Genomic DNA, 17,000 nt, shown 5'->3' with positions numbered 1-17,000 from the left:
TTGTATTCAGTAAACACCTTGATCTTATACAGAAATGACACGTTTTACATGAAAATAAATCTCTAAATATTACCAGGAAGACCACATTGAGGCAACAGGACACACCGATGGGCATATGAGCAGAAAACAGAGCAAGTGAACCTTCCGGGGAGCCCGGCTCTTCTGCACCGTGTTTATCTTCTCAAACCCTGAAGTTGTTTTCCATAAAGCTGCTCATCCAATCGAGCTGTGTTCTCCACAAGCACGTCTGCCATCTTTCAGCACCTGTCAACTCTGATAGAAGTATCAAAACCAACCTTTTCTGGTCTTACGCCCGTCTCATTATCTCTGCATTTACTGCCGACTAATCCAAGAATGCTGTCTCGCCTTTGCCCGTGGACGTGGTGGTAACAGAAGCCCGGAAAAGTGGATGGGATAGCCTTCGTGGCCAAAATTCCTCTTTCCCAGAGAATGGTGAGGGATTTCTGCCTAACATTTCCCCTCTCTCGTTTAAAATGCGGATCTGAAGCCATCACAGGTGGCTGGTGTTAGCTCCGTGCATCTGTCTCATTTCACGAAAAAGCCACTCAGACATCAGGAGCATTATTTGGGAATCAGTAATATCTGTTTCAGGGAGACCCTGTGTCTTTCTGTGGCATGAGAAGAAGTTCAAATCGCGAGGGAGCAGATGCTAAAGCAAAGGAAACTATTACCCAAATTAAGCCCTTTTAGACCATTTTTAATGGTGATAAATGGGCAAAGTTGCTAAATTAGACTGAGACCATAACTCATGTTGGATGGTATGAAGAAGAATTTAATTTAGCTTTATCTTCTTAGAAAAATCCCAGAAAAAAAAAAAAACACCACAAACTGAAAATAGTAGTTCTTTGAGAGAATGAGTTTCAGAATCAGAGCATTAGCTGCCCGAGACAATAGTGAGCACTTAAGCTCTCCCCAAAATCACAGCAATAAATCACTTAAAGGCAAAGCAAAATTTTCTCCAGTGGGTCTACTTAACGACTGACAAACTTAAAAGACCATATCATGTTCTGTGCAGGAAGCTTGAAGATGTTTATTTGTTAGGGAGGATTGAACTGGCTTAATTCTGCTCAAATTTATGTAATGTTGAAACTTTATACTTTTTATCAGTTTACTTCCCAACACCTCCAGATCAAATATAATCCTCACTTAATAGACTACAGGATTAGAGATGCTTAAAGCAGTCTTGAAATCATGTCTGGTTTTGGAAGACCTGTATCTGGACCCCATGAAGTGTTTATCAATGACTTGCCTACAGACCACCTGCCCGGGAGCCTGATCATAAGGAGACCCCTAAGCGGCTCTCAAGGGCACTAAATTGAGGAAAACAATGTTGATGAATACACGGAGTCTAATGTTCCTTCCTTTTACAGCAGGAGTTGTCTTCTTTTGCAAAGAGTCAAATAGTAAATATTCTAGGCTTTGTGGGTCATACAGTCTGTATCGCAACTACTTTACCGTTGTAGTCTGAAGATAGATAAAAACAATATGTAAAACGATGGGCATGGCTGTGTGAGAATAAAAGTTTATTTGCATAAATGGGAAGTGAGCCAGATTTGGTCCATGGGCCATAGATTACCAACAACCTACTCTACAGGCAGCATCACATGGACTTTAGCTTCGTATTATCACCACCATCATCATCATCATCACCATCACCACCATCACCACCGCCATCATCATCGTCACATCATCATTGTTCCATTATCATCTTATTATCGTCATCATCAATGGCTGCAACAACTTCATCACCACCATTACCATCCTATCACCATCATCAACATCACCATCCCATCACCATCATCATCACCATCCCATCACCATCTTCAGCATACAATTATTTTTTAAGATTTTATTTATTTATTCATGAGACAGAGAGAGAGGCAAAGACACAGGAAGTGGGGAGAAGCAGGCTTCCTGCAGGAAGCCTGATGAAAGACTCGATCTCAGGACCCCGGGATCATGCCCTGAGCCAAAGGCAGACATTCAACCACTGAACCACCCAAGCACCATCTACGATTACCATCGGTGTTCAGTAACGGCCACGACAGCCAGTGGAGATAGCGTGTTCTTAGAGCTCAGCGCTACTACTCTTGCTCAGGATACTCTTCTAGGTCATGTTCCTTTTTTTGTGATAGATAAATTCTTTTCCCTCCCCTACAAATTGTAGTCAGCTACTCTGAATAGATGAGAGGATCCTCTTCAAGGCCATGAGATTTAATCTGGAAAACAGACTGGTCTGACCCAAAAATATTAAGGAAATTTTGTTCATGTCATTATGCAGGATACCTTCTGAGCCTACATGTCAAATTCTTTGTAATTGAGTTGTTTGGAGGGACTCTATGAGCAAGATCATCTTGTTTCTCATTTATAACCCCCCAACCTCAGCCCCCGTCCCATGCAAGGGGGCTTTCTTTCTTTCTTTCTTTCTTTCTGTCTTTCTGTCTTTCTCTCTTTCTCTCTTTCTCTCTTTCTCTTGAATGAACAAATAGACATTTAATTCAAGTAGCACATTAGGCATTTCTTAGGGGATCACCCACTCCATCCCCCTTACAGACAGCACATCTGAGCACTTCCATGTGTCCTGCTGGCACATGGCCAGAGAAAATTCTCCCTCAGCTCAGGTGATACAAAATCTAAATGTTTTCAAAGAGTTTCCCCTCAAGACTTTCAGGGGACTGGAAGTTTTGGTATCTTCAAGGGAAGAAATTGAAATCTCAAAGCCAACCGGAAATGGACAAACATGATATGGTCTCATTCATTTGGGGACTATAAAAATTAGTGAAAGGGAATAAAGGGAAAGGAGAGAAAATGAGTGAAAATATCAGTGAGGGTGACAAAACATGAGAGACACCTAACTCTGGGAAATGAACAAGGGGTAGTGGAAGGGGGGTTGGGTGGGGGGTTGGGGTGACTGGGTGATGGGCACTGAGGAGGGCATTTGGTGGGATGAGCACTGGGTGTCATGCTAAATGTTGGCAAATTGAACTCCAATAAAAAAAGTAAAAAAAAAAAAAAGAAATCTCAAAAAAAAAAAAAAAAGAAAATCTCAAAGCCTCATGAAAGAAGTCAACAAGCACTCAGTGAGATCTTGACCATGCCACCACAATGCCTCACATGGTCTATACCAGCACTGAGCTTTGGACTGAAAGGCCTTCGGTATTATTGCTGTTTGAACAGAATTATTAACTTCCCTGACTGTGCTTTTTTATATACTCATCAGACAGTTTTCTACATTCCATCTTTCTGTGGTGCCTGCTTAATGGTTCTCTTGCGATTGATTAGCTCTTGCTCACAGCAATTTGAGCATCACTATATGCATATAACCTGACCCTTCAGCTCAATACTGCTCAATGGATATTGCTCTAAAAAGGTGCATCTGGTTAATTTTACATACTTACCAAAGTTTGCTTGTGCATTTGTAGAGAGGACCATGGTACTCTCAGTTGCCATGACAACTAGAGGAGAATCAACGATCTGGGGATGTCTCTGTTCCCATGAGATTCCCCCCCCCACCCCCGTCACCCAGGCATGATTTCCAGAATCAGAGCTGGTCACCTTTTAATGGATACAGATCCCTTAAAATTCAATGAAAAATGTCAGTGACATTAATTAGATTCTCTAGGAGTCCAGAGGAGAAAGAAACTTATGCTTCTTAACCACTCACTGTGCCTGAAGTTGTGGGGTATTCCCACAAGTTTTCTCATGAGATGCACACCACCGTTTGGTATACGTGATGTTAGTTCTGTTCCTATTTTGTTGAAGCTGATGAAGGTCACCTAGCCAAGCTGTGGGATGCAGTGGGGACCTTCACCCAGAGCCTGTGTGTTTCCTCTCTGATGCCCACGTTCCTTTCCTCACCAGCCCCTGGGACTCCAGCTCACAGGAAGGGACTGGACCAGTGAGCGCTAAAGCCTCCTTGAATTTTTACCCTGACATTATCCACAGACACCCACAATAGTGGGAGCAATTGCTGAGTCTTTTTCTGTAATGTGACTCTTGACCAGGCAGAAAAAATCCAAGAGGCAGAAGACACTTGATAAAAAGAGGAGGGAGGAACAGTGGATTGATAGAGACCATCTCTACCATCCTCGTCTTTTATGTCCACAGTAGGCATTTCTAGAGTGTCTGTTTGGGCTCCATAGGAGCCCTTTAAACCAGGCAGGGTGCACACTAGAGGAGAAGGGACCAGCCCGATGGGTGCTTGAGTCCAGCTCCAGCCAGGGCGCAAGTTCTCCGAACCGCATCCTGGAGACCCACAGCTCGGAGCCTAGTGTGGGTGCAGAGCTGCCGTGTGGTGGGGAGGATGGGGTTTTGGAGAGAGGCCAGCTTTGACGTGAACACTGGTTCCGCCATGTGACGTTGAGCTACTCCTCCACTTTCTGAATTCTGTTCCTGGGCTGTGGAATGGGGGTGCCAGCCGCTCTTACACTGGGAAGGGTTACATGCAGTCAGGAAGCTCTCAGGGAGGCGCTCAGCATGGAGCAAGGCCTGTTGGGAGCAGTGGAAGCAACGCATTTATTGATTGAATAATTGCAATTTTCTGTACTTGGGGGGTGGATGCGAGTGCATTTTTTCTGGGAGCTGCTATAAGTGTAAGCCCAAAAGGGGCGGCTTAAAGCAACAGATGTTTATTCTCTCAGAGTGTGGAGGCCAGAAGTCGAAAACCAAGGTGTCAGGAGGTCCGTGCTCCTTCTGAAGGCACTAGAGGAGGATCCTTCCTGCCGCTTCCAGCCTCCAATGGCTACAGGTGCTCACTGGTTCAGGGTGAGCCTCACCTCCAGTCCTCTGCCTCTGTCTTCATGTTGTCTTCTCCTCTGCGTGTCTGACTTGTACGGACACGTATGATAGCATTTAGGGCCCACGCAGAGGATCCCCACCATAGGCAGCAGGGAGGAGAGAAAAAACAGGGAGGAGAGAGGCCATAGCCATGTGCTTTGCAAAAGACACAAAACAACTTGCAGCAAGAAGCTGCAGTCTTTGAAGCAGGCATGCTGGGTCTCTGCACCTGGGTGGGTTCTGCAGGGATTCGTGGGAAAACCAGTGAGCCCCGAAGTCCCAGGCTCAGAGGCCACGTGGAAGCAGCACACAGGCATCATTTCCTGCAAGCGCTCACGTTGTGTTCTTCTACTCAGCTTCTCTTTTTCTCCATAAGCCCCCGTGGGCCCCAGCATTTGAGTGGGTGTAAATTGCACGTCTCTTCTGGGGGTTGAGTTGGAGAATGAGGAAAATGATAGATCTTCTGCAGTTGGTCGATTTTGCTGATGGAAGCGCATTTCCTACCTGAGGCATCCTGGGGTCCCCCGAGAACTATCACTTACTTCTTAAGCCAGGAGACGTATTTATGGCTGGTGGAAATGGTCCCATATCATCAGAGGATCTTCCCTGCTGACTCCCTGGGTGCTCATTAGTTTGGTATATCAGAAACTCCCCCACCCTTTGCAGAAATGAACAGTTCAGCAAAAAACAAACTCATTTAATTCAAATTTAATTAAAGTTGGAACCATGTTTTTTATTCTTCAGTCCTAATTATAATAATGTTACTGTGCATGATATCATTGAAAAACACGGGGGTTTCAGAGGGGGGAGCATATGGGACGGTGTCGGCTGATGCAGGAAGAATGCAGAAGAAGGCGGCTCATTTTCTCACTCTTGGAAAGTTCTGGTGATCAAGGGTTTTCTAAGAAGGTGGCTGTTTAAAATGGAAACTCCTCTTTCAGCAAATAATAGATCCCAAGGAATGAAACTAATAAAAGTGTGTGTGTGTGTGTGTGTGTGTGTGAAGGAAAATAAAAAGCTATCAAACAGTGTAACGGGGCTTCTGAGAGTAAACAGTCCTGGTTAAGACTGGATGTGTTCCATAGCAAATCTCAGGGTCTTAACCCCAAGAAAGTGATTTCTTACCCTGCAGGTGTTGGGAAGGTGGCGTTCCACAAGGTAACTAGGGAGTCCGGGCTCATTCTCTATGGGGACGACACCTGCTGCAGGGCCCGGGTCGGACCGCTGAGGCCTGAGAGTCGCATCCCTCCCACAGCAAGTCCACACACGCCAGGTGGTACAGGAAGCAGTCACACATCCAGGTGCGTCCAGGTGCCGTTCACGTGCGTCAGGTGTGTCCAGGTGCGTGTTGTCCATGGCGGCCTTCACGCCGCAGCAGCAGCACTGAGCAGCTCCAATAGAGGCTAGAGGACATGCAAAGCCCAAATTGTTTATCGTTACTACTACTGGGCTTTGCTGTTTGCTATCGTCCTTCCTCTTTCTCGGTCCTCTGCAGAAAAGCAAGATAAAAAGCCTTGGTCTGGGGCCTCTGAGTCCTCGATGGGCGGGAGTTCTAGTTCTGCCTCCTGGACTCGGGGGGTGGGGGGACCAAGGGGCAGATGAGGAGGGGGCGCTCAGAGGGGTGAAGACGTGGGCGGATCGTGGGCGGGAACTTGCCGAGGGCTTCCCAGAGCACCCCTCCTCCCCACAACAAACTTCTCTGCCATCAGGGTGAAGACTGTGGGCTCGGCTGTGAAGGATGTGCCCCGCCAGCCCCCCCATCTGCCCCAAGGGCCCAGGGACCTGGTGTTTCAAGGGACCCAAACCCCTAGGACCAGGAGCCAAGTGCAAGCTAGCTGTCTATAGATGCTGAGAAGCAAGTTCTAGATCATTCTTCTCCATCCCCCAGTTGACCCTGGCTGCTTCCCAGCCTCCCCCCCCACCACGGGGACACCACGATGCTTCCCAATGTGAGGTGTAGGAGTCAAGCGCCCGCCCTTAGGAGTCAGGAAAACATGCCAGCCCCTGAGTCATGTGGCGTTGAACCAATTACTTGTTTTTTTCTGGTTTTTGTTCATCTTTGACAGAGTAGTGATAGGGAGGATCAGAGGAGAAAATGATGTTTCGGGCACAGCATGGGGCACACAGCACCTGCTCCACTGTGTCAGCGATTTTTATTATTCTCAGCAAACCACTCAAGGGGAGGGGGGAGCGCCTAGACCCGGGAGGCTGGAGGACTCGTGACTCGACACCTCAGCCTCTTTGGCCTTCTTGTCTCTTGATTGTGACCAGCTGGTTCCACGTCAGGGCCTTTGCACTTGCTGTTCACTCTACCTGAATCCACTTTCTCCCATGTGTTTGCACATGTGGGTTCTTGTCATCTGTGAGGCCCTAGTTCAGATATCTGTGGCTCACAGAGGCCGTGCCTGACCACCTGATCGCTTCTTGCTTCTTGTCTCCCAATTGCCACCATAAGTCACATAGGCTTCTTCGTTCTCTTAGAGCATGATCGCTAATGCTGATTATCTTGTTCACTAGTTTATTCGTTTTCTCTTGGTGTCTCGCCCTCCGAGAGGTAAACACGAGACGCAGAGCCCCGGAAGGGGGCTTTGCTCAGAGCTGGATCCCCGTAGCTGTGGGCTGACCCAAACAGAGTGGTTGGCTGGGCCAAAGGGTGCGGCAGTGGGAGGAGGGCCAGACTTAGGGAAGAGCTGGGGTGAAGGCCACGGGGCCCGGGAACGAGCACGCAGCCATGCCTTCTCCACCCTCACTGGGAGGAGAGTCATTGTGGGCTGCACGGGGCTAGCCCGGAGCCCTGCATTTTCTTCTCAAAACGGATTCAGTGCCTGTTGTCACACATTCCCTCCTCAGCCACCCCGAGCCCTTTGGAGCAGAAATGCTCCCATTCCCTGTCAGAGCTTCGTGGAGAGTGACTTATCGGGCAATTTCAGAGAGGACATTCAGGAAGAAGACATCAGATGTAAGAGGTTGCAATGAATGTTCAGAGGTCAAAAGAATTGGGAAATGCCTTCATGATTTTTCTCTTATGAAGGCAACACAAATACTAAAATAACAAATGTGTGAAGCCCAAGCCCCTTTCCTGCTCTGTGTGTTTTATGCAGCCTAAAAACATGTCTTTAGAGCTTTCTTTGAGTGATTTAAAAACCAGATGGGAGGCAGCAAACAGACTGCATCTGTCCCAGTAATGCCGCCATTTATTTCCTGGGTAAGTGAGTAGAAATGGCGTCCGTGTGCTTCTTGCCGAGCGCTGAGTGCAGAGCATTTGGCCTCCAGCGAAAGCCCAAATAATTTCTATGCATGATGAATCCTTCCAATAACGAGGCCCTGCAAAGGCAGGATCAAATCATAGTCATTAGCTCCTGGTACTCTTTTCAAATGGATGCCTCAGAGTCTTTGCAGCGAGCGCCCAGACAGAAGTTGAGGGAGCTCCTTGCAATTTAGTCTGGCATTTATTATTCTTTTTTGTTCTTTTGGAAACATAATAGGTTAAGTTGAAACTTCAAATGCGATTGTTGAGAAAGGCAGAGAAATGTCAATTGAGCAGAATTCCTCACTCAGGAGCAGGTGATGGATCGGGACTCTCCACCCGCCTCCCCCAGGAGCATGTGGGCTTTCCTAGCTAGAGGCGAGGAAAGAGGCAGCAAATTCATATCAAATATTGATCCCCGTCCCTGATGCTTAGATACACAGGACTGGATTGATTACCATCCCCAGTGTGTGACACAGCACTGCCACCATGCAAGGACCAGCTTTTACCTTCATCTCTTGATCTTCTGCCCTCAATCCCAGATTCCTTCCAAAGAGGCTCCTCTGCTCCCGTTTAAATATCATCCAACGCATGTCATCGTGCACTTCATCCTGCTTCCCCTGCTTTCCTCCGCATTGATCCATGCCCCACGCACCTCCTCCTCCCTGGCACAGAACATCCGGCTGCTCGTCTCTTCCACACTTGGCTCATCCCTCCTCTCCTAACAGCTGCCAAGAAGGCTTCTTCTCATAGTCACCAAACTCACTGCGAGTGGACATCCCTGTGGTTATTTGCTGTTTGCATCTCTGTGAAAGCAGACACAGGGGTTGAGTCTGGGTCTGGAGGGACATTCTCAATGTCACTGGCTGTGTCCGTGAAAGGGGCAACGATCTTCACCGCCAGGCAGCTGATAGGGCTCCTCCAAGCCCTCGTCACGTGACTTCTCGTTTCTGCCAGTTGGGCCGACGTGGGATCCCACACTGATCCCACACTGTGTCAGTGTTCCTTTCTTCACTAGCGTGTCCCAGCCTTTTGATCCCTGTCAGCCAGGGCTTATTCTTCATTGGTGCTTTCCTAACATTTGTCTGTTTCTTTACTGGTCTTCTCTCCCTTCTCTTGCTGATTTGCTAGAGTTTCCTCTGTATTCCAGATATGAATACTTCATCAGTTATTTACATTGTAAATTCCAATGTCAAATACTTATCCATCAAAAGATGAGATAAAAAGAACTGATGGGCAAAGCCCAAAGTTCAGATATCTGTTATTTCATCTTCTGAGTGTGGAACACAGAGCACACCCTCCATACACCTTCCCCTCCGTGAGCAGACTGGATAAAGAGAATAATGGAGAAGCAGAGTGGGCTCATGGGGAAAGAACGGTTTGGAAGTGAAATTGACCTTTTAAATAAATCAACTCTAGCTTGGCCACTGCCAGGCCAAGTGACCCAGGACAGGGTCCTCACCTATGGTGACTTCAGATTTCACATCTGCCTCCCAAGAGGTGTGAGCTGGGGACACACTGAAAGCAGAGTCAATATGCTGTACGTGTGAAGGCTTCTAAACAGAAGTTAGGGCTTTTGTCTTTCTTTATCTCTTGCATGGGGTGGAAGAGAATCAATATTTAAAATAAAAACGCTGGAGCCTGAGCAGATTTGGATGGATGGATAGATGATAGATAGATAGATAGATAGATAGATAGATAGATAGATAGATAATACAAGTGGATGAATAGATGGATGGATGAATGAATGGATGGATACATAGATAGATGATAGATGGGTAGATGGATGATAGATATATAGATAGCTAATGATGGATGGAGGATAGATTGATGGATAGATAGATAATATGGATTGATGGATAGGTGATAGAAGGATGGATAGATAGATAGTATGGATAGTTGGATGGGTGGATGGATAGATATATAGATAAATGATAGATGGATAGATGATATAGATAGATAGATAGATAGATAGATAGATAGATAGATAGATGATAGATAGATAGATAGATAGATAGATAGATAGATAATATGGATAAATAGATGATGGATGGATAGATAGATGGATAGATATAGATAGACAGATGATGGATAGATGATGGATGGATGGATGGATAGACAGACAGATGATAGATGGATAGATGATAGGTGGATAGATGGATAGATGATACATGATAGAGCAAATGAGCCACTCTTTAATCCCTTATTCGTATTTTGTCTTCCTCTGATAGAAACAGAAGTGGAGTTAGCCATTAAACAAAAATCAACATTTAATGATGTTTTAATAGGATGAAGATAGTGTATAACTTATGGCTTCATTTTGCCCATCCAGCAAACACACTCAAAGGTAAAACCCGTGCCTACGTCTGCGGCCGTGTATGTGTCTTTATCTTAGCCCCCCTCTCCCCATACTAAATGAAACATGCAGAAACAGTAATAGCATTTACTTTTAAGTGTTGACATTATAATTCAATTGTATTTTTTCCTTTTGCTAAACATTTTCCTATTTTCTCTAGAGTTAATAAGCAATTACGTGTATAATAATGAAAAGATAGAATGTACTAAAATAATATTTATGGAGCATATAACATCTTAGAAAATACTTGCAGTGTGTTAATGAAAGGAACCTGTTGCGAAGTTGTATATCCGTGCTGGTTGCGACTGTTGTTCAACCAAACCAAACAAAATACAAACAGGAAGAGAAAATACCCAATGCCTGGGACCCTTCCAGCCGCGCTGTTAGTTTCGCATTTTTCTTTTCATTGTTTTTCTTTCCCTGCTGTTCTTTCCTCTTTTCCTACATTCTTATCTTCTTCCTTTTTTTAAATCTTCTTCCTTTTTTTGTTCTTCTGAGATGTGTTTATTAACCATATTTCACTTTCTGACTTATCTCACTTAACATCGTGCCCATGAGATCTTTACTATGTTTAAAATACCATAGAGGCCTAGGAAACTTTCAGTAGTATATAACCATCATTTTAAAGAGATTTCTTCTACCAGCAAATTCCATACCTTAGCCCTCAAACTCCAGGTTAATCAGAATATTAATTTTTTTTTCTGACCTTCTGTAAAGCTGGAGGCCATGTGAAAAGTCTTTGTAGACTCCCATTTAGGAAGCTGCTTGTGTGTGTCCCAGGGCATGTGGCACATACACATTGCATGTATACACCTGCACACGGCATGCATGCATGTGCCCACATCCCAGCGCTTCCTCCAGTCCAAGCCTCACAAGCAACAAGTTGTCACCTGGAGAAGGGCCCTGGCAGGTGCCCGAGTTTGTCCTGCCAGCCTTGGTCAGCACAGTGATCAGACATGATGGCAGTGGTTGCTATGGACACTCTCCCTTCCTTTCTTGTTCCTCCCTGTGCCTAGTCCTTGAGCTGGAGCCTGGGCTCCATCATCTCCACAGGGGTAAGGATCTGGGATTCCAGGGGTACGTAGAGTGGACAGCCACCAGCCTGGGCCCCCCAGGATACCTGCTGCCTCAGAAGCCACAGAGCCTGCGCGGTCACTGCCCATCCCTAAACAGAGCACACATAGACCCAAGTGCAAGGCTTTGTAGGGAAAAAATGCTCCAACTTGGACGTTACCACAAAAGCCACTTTGGAAGGAGCAGAGGAACAGAACAACTTCCTTTCTGTCTACCAGCTCTTCCCAGTCCTTTCTCATTTGGCCCACAGGGTTCTTTGGGAGGCAGTCATCACAGACTCCAGCTTCTCTTGGAAGATCCCTACCACCAGGTGTGAGCTCTCCGAGTTTGGACCCTCTCTTATGGTTTGGAAAGGTTGGTCTCAGTACCAGGCATTGTTTCATCCATATACATTTTATCAGGGATTTTTTACATCAATATCTAATTGACACATAACACTGTGTGAGTTTAAGGTGTGTAACGTGTTGATGTGATACATTTATATATTGCAATATAATTACCACCACAGTGTGAGCTAACATCTCTATCACATCACATAATTATCATTTCTTTTTTGTGGTGAGAACAATTGCAATTAGGATCTAGTCTCTTAGCAACTTCAAAGTTTATAATACAGTATTGTTGACAATAATAATTATGCGGTGCATCGGATGTCTGGGTCCATCTTCTCGTTCCAACTGTGTACCCTTAAACAGCATCTCCCCGATTCGTCCGCCCACGAGTCCCCAGTAACCACCATTCTACAATCTGTTTCCGGAGTTCAGCTTTTCTAGATTCCACATCTGAGTGATGCTGCACAGAATTTGTCTTTCTCTGACTTATCTCACTTAGATCGTGCCCATGAGATCCATCCAGGTTACCACAAATGGTAAGATTTCCTTTTCTCATGGCTGAGCAATATTCCATTGTATATATACACCACATGGTCTTTACCTGTTCATCCATGATGCACACTTGGCTCTTTCCACGTCGTGGCTGCTGTGAATAAAGCTGCAGTGGACATGGGAGTGCACATGTCTCTTCAATGGCCTATATTAATTTCCTCTGAATGTATACCCAGAAGTCGAATTGCTAGATCCTATGGTCATTCTATTTTTAAGATTTTCAGGAATCTCCATATTTTCATACTCTATGAACCAATTTACATTGGTTCATAGTGCACCAGTCTTATATTTTCTTCACATCCTCTCCAATACTTGTTATCCTTTGTCTTTTTGACAGTAGCCATTCTGACAGTTGTGAGGGGATATCTCATTGTGGTTTTCGTTTGTGTTTCCCTGATGATGAGTGATGTTGAGGATCTTTTCATGCACCCATTAGCCATTTATTTGGATGTCTTCTTTGGGAAAATGTCTATTAAGAGCCTCTGCCCATTTTTTTAAAATTGGATCATATGGTTTTTTGCTCTTGGGTTGTAAGAGTTCTTTCCGTATTTTGGATAATAAGCCCTTACCTAGTACATAGTTTGCAAGTATTTTCTCCCATTCTCTAGGTTGATTTCTCCATTTTGTTGATTGTTTCTTTTGCTGTGCAGAAGCTTTTTAGTTTGATGTAGTCCCACACGTTGATCTTTTTTTCTTGTTTTGCCTGTGCTTTTGGTGTCCTTTCCAAAAAAAAAAAAAAATCATTGCCAAGACCGACATGAAAGAACTTCTTCCCTGTTTTGTTTCTATCAGGGTGTTTTAAGTTTATTTTTTTCCTATCACTTGTTAGTTTACATTCAAATTGTGAGATGGAATGCAGCACAACATTTGAGCCAAGCATTGGAGCTAGGCAACCTAGGCTTAAATACCTGCTCTGCCACTCACCAGCTATGCAAACTTGGCAAGTTATCGATGCTTTGTGCCTCAGTTTCCTCATGTCTAATTGGGAACAAAAATAAGTCACTATGAGGATTGAATGAGTTATTACATTTAAAATGCTTAGAATGGTGCCCAATACAAAATAAGTGCTTAATAGATGTTAGTTATAATCATCATCATTATCATTGCCAACGTCATCATCATTACCATCACTATCACCACCATCACCACCACCATCACCACCATCACCATCACCATTGTCATCATCACCATCACCACCATCACCAGCATCACTGTCCCATCACATCAGTGGAACATCATTACTGTCATCGTCATCAGTGGAACACCATTATCATCATTGTCACTATCATCACCATCACACTGATGACGGTATGGTTAAGAGGTCGGGCTTTGAACTCTGACACATTCGGGTTTAAATCTCAGGTTCACTGCACAGTAGTAGTGAGATCTTAGGCAAGTTTATCCTCAGTTTCTCCATGAAATAGCATATAACACCTTTCTGAAGGGGCTTATTCTAGTGATTAAATTAATGACCCTTATGTGTTGATTATAGTACCAGGTACATGGCAAGTGCTTAATAAGCAATATATATAGTAATGTATAATAAGATATGATTATATTAATAATATTAATATTATAGTAGTACATAATATATATCAATAGGGCTATATATGCATATGTATGATATATATTTTAATTGAGTTTATGTATAATTATATATACACAAATGTATATATAATTATATATAAATATATTACTTATTATTATACATACAATATATAGTAATATTTTATTATCAATATACAATTATTTGATAATTATGTCAATATATTCTACATTATTTAGTAATTACATTTATATTATATATACACTCAATTAAGAATTTATATCTCTCTATATAACACATGTAATATATACATCTATACACATACACATATATGTGCGGGTCCTAACCAGCTTTTCCTATCATGCCTTAACACTATAAACCCTTAAAATTTTAAGCTGGTTTTGCTGTTATTACCCTGGAGATATTTTGAAAATCCCCAGTCCCCTTTCCTTTTCTCACGGGCTCCTGTCTTGCATGATGAGCCGTGGGCTGGGCAAGCCATGAGCCGTCTGCAGGAGGATGCAGGCCTTGTGGCTCTGGAGGACCAGCGTCTGGCAGAGGCGATCGGCCCACCTTGGTAAGTGGAGGCGGAGGGCGTTCGCGGCTTGCTGGCCCAGCCTCTCGCTCTCAGTAGGAGGAAAGCCCTCTCTCTCTGCCGGTGTTTGTGCCTGGTAACTGGACCTACGGCCCAGGGTCTGCCATTTTGTCATGAGTTATTTATACGCCATTGTCTTTTCTGCTAGGAATCCTGGGAGCCTCTTGAAAGCACAAAAGATCCCACTTTTTTTGTTGTTGTTTTTTGAATGCTGGTTATTCTTTTCCTCTGTGGTGTCACATCTGCAAGTCATTTTAACCAGTTTGGGCTATAGTTTCCACTGGAAGCATGGGCATGGGCGAACTGGCTGGGCATGTGCTGGATATCCACCCATTAAAGCATGTGTTTAGGGTCATCTACTGTGTGCCAGGGACTGTGCTAGGATAAATGAGGGCGACAGCTCCTGTCTGGAGGAAGCTCATTTAAATGGGAAATGTCACATGAGCGGTCACATAACCAGTTAGCACGGAGGCAGCTCATTTACTATGAGAGCACAGAGGAAGCATAATCCAAGTATCGTTGCTAGGAATGCATGAAATACAGAGAAAAAAATTATGAGTGCGAAGATTAAAAAAAAAGATTATATGGAGAAATATAAATAGATCCACGTTGCTGGACCACAAATTGTGATTCATTTATTAACTCATTGAACAACTATCTAGCCAAACACCTGTTATGTGTGGGAATCCAGGGAGGAGAGGTAGAAGTTGCAGAGAAGCTGACATGGCCCCCCGTCGTCCCATGTCTGCTTCTGTGGGTCACCTCCTCTGGCCTGTCATTCATGACACAGTTCCTCAAGAAGCATGGTTATGAGATTACCTGGGGCAGGGTGAAAACAAAAAGTCAGATTTCCAGACACCCTCCCTGGAGATTCTGATTCAGTAGGTCTATGTTGAGGCCAAAGAATCCGAACTGTTAATGAGCACCCCAGGGGATTTTCATTACCTAGAAAGTCTGGAAGCATTTTCAGTTGGCAGTGACAGAGGCGATGTATTTTTCCCTAATGTGATGCTGGCCTCGGGGGCAGGACAAGGGGCAAAGGGGCACCCAAGAAGTAGGATATGGTGGGGGGATGCAGGAGAAAGGGGAGATCTGGGGAAAGGATAGAGGCTACATTTGGGAGGCGAGGAGCGGGTCCCAGCTTCTTTGTGAAGATCAGCATGGCACCATCTTCTGAGAGAGACTTCAGGAGGAGGAACAGGTTATATGGGATCCAAGGGAGTGCTTTATGTGGACATTTTGATGGTCAGTTGAGTTTTGGAATCTCTCAAAACCAGGGATGACCCTTACTCTCTTCTGTAGGCCACACCCTAGTTCTGTTTAACATAACACGAACATTTCAGGGCATCAAGAATTGAAGATCCATAAAGATATCATACTCTCTTTGGCTCCTTTCTGAATGAGCATTTGATCACATTTAGATTCTGTCCACATAACCCCAGCCTTCTGTCCGGCGTTGGGAACTTGGACTGCGTGAGTGGTCCTGAGCCCGAGCAGCTGTGACTCACCGTGCGAGGAGTCATCCACAGAGGGGACGAGGTCTGTTCTCCAGCTGAATGCATCCCCAGCTCTCCATCTACTCCAAAATTTCCAAAGGCAGCGCTGGAGACAAAATTAACTCACAACTTCCCCCAATGCTCCCTTCCATTAGGACAATGGCTCTCAGCCCTGCTAGCCCTTGATCACCTGAGAAACTTTAAAGCACACAGATGCCCAGACCTTGCCTACAGAGATGCTAGTTTAGTCGTTCTGGAATGAGCCCTTGGCATGCAACCAAACTGGTTGCCAGGTGATTTTAATGAGCAGCCAGGCCTGAGAGCCACCACATTATACCTTACCCTGCCAACGTCTTCCCGTAGGCAAATCCTATTAGCCCAAGACATGGAGCCGGTCTTCTCTTTAAATAAATGTGACCTCCAGGCTGAACTGGAAAGACTTCCCAACAAAAGCAAGGACCTTATATATGTTATTCTTTTTCCTGCACAGAAATATGGCTTCACTCGGAAAGGATGCAGTGACCTTCGGCACACTTTCCTTAGAAACGAAAGGTCTATGAGCATTTCTTACCATTTAGAGCAATAACATTAGTATTTAATTCTTAGTTTCTGCTCAGTAGAAATAATTGGTCCATCCTTTGCCCCTTGTGGGTTTTTATTTTTGTTGGATCTAGAGAAGGATTTTCTAATGCTCAAGCTGCTTAACAACAGTGGAGTTATCTTGAGAGAGTCTAGGGTTTGTGGAAGGAGAGTGTGCCCTGGGATGCATGTACATGAGTCCATCCAGCATGTCATCACTAGGCACCTACCTGCTCTAGGTAAGGCGTGGTCTGGTCCCCATGGGCCCCGGGTTAGGGGGCCCAAGCTCCACAGTGGCACCAGCCTGCATTCGGGAAACCACTCTCTAAGAAGACTGATTATGACACGGTTGGCACAGCGTCACAGAGCCTTCCCAGCCTTTTATTCTGAGTTGGGTCCTCTCCCTGAGATCAACCTGAGCCTTAC

The 17,000-nt window shown here is 44.8% G+C and overlaps 1 long non-coding RNA gene across 2 annotated transcripts; it reads right to left on the bottom strand.

Moving 5' to 3' along the window:
* Positions 1 to 5,489: 5,489 nt before the first annotated feature.
* On the bottom strand, positions 5,490 to 16,898 carry LOC106557736. 2 transcript variants are annotated; one of them, XR_005378093.1, is made up of 5 exons: positions 16,805 to 16,880; positions 16,008 to 16,075; positions 15,170 to 15,318; positions 5,923 to 6,286; positions 5,490 to 5,710 (listed from the first exon to the last, which is right to left on the bottom strand). It is a non-coding gene; the product is annotated as an uncharacterized LOC106557736 (long non-coding RNA). The 2 variants fall into 2 exon arrangements; XR_005378092.1 differs by lacking the exon at positions 16,008 to 16,075 and having other exon boundaries at positions 16,805 to 16,898.
* Between the last annotated feature and the right edge of the window lie 102 nt (positions 16,899 to 17,000).

The sequence above is a fragment of the Canis lupus genome, chromosome 24 (genome assembly GCF_011100685.1).
Source record: "Canis lupus familiaris isolate Mischka breed German Shepherd chromosome 24, alternate assembly UU_Cfam_GSD_1.0, whole genome shotgun sequence".
NCBI lineage: Eukaryota > Metazoa > Chordata > Mammalia > Carnivora > Canidae > Canis > Canis lupus.
This window is presented reverse-complemented; position numbering and strand designations above follow the sequence as displayed.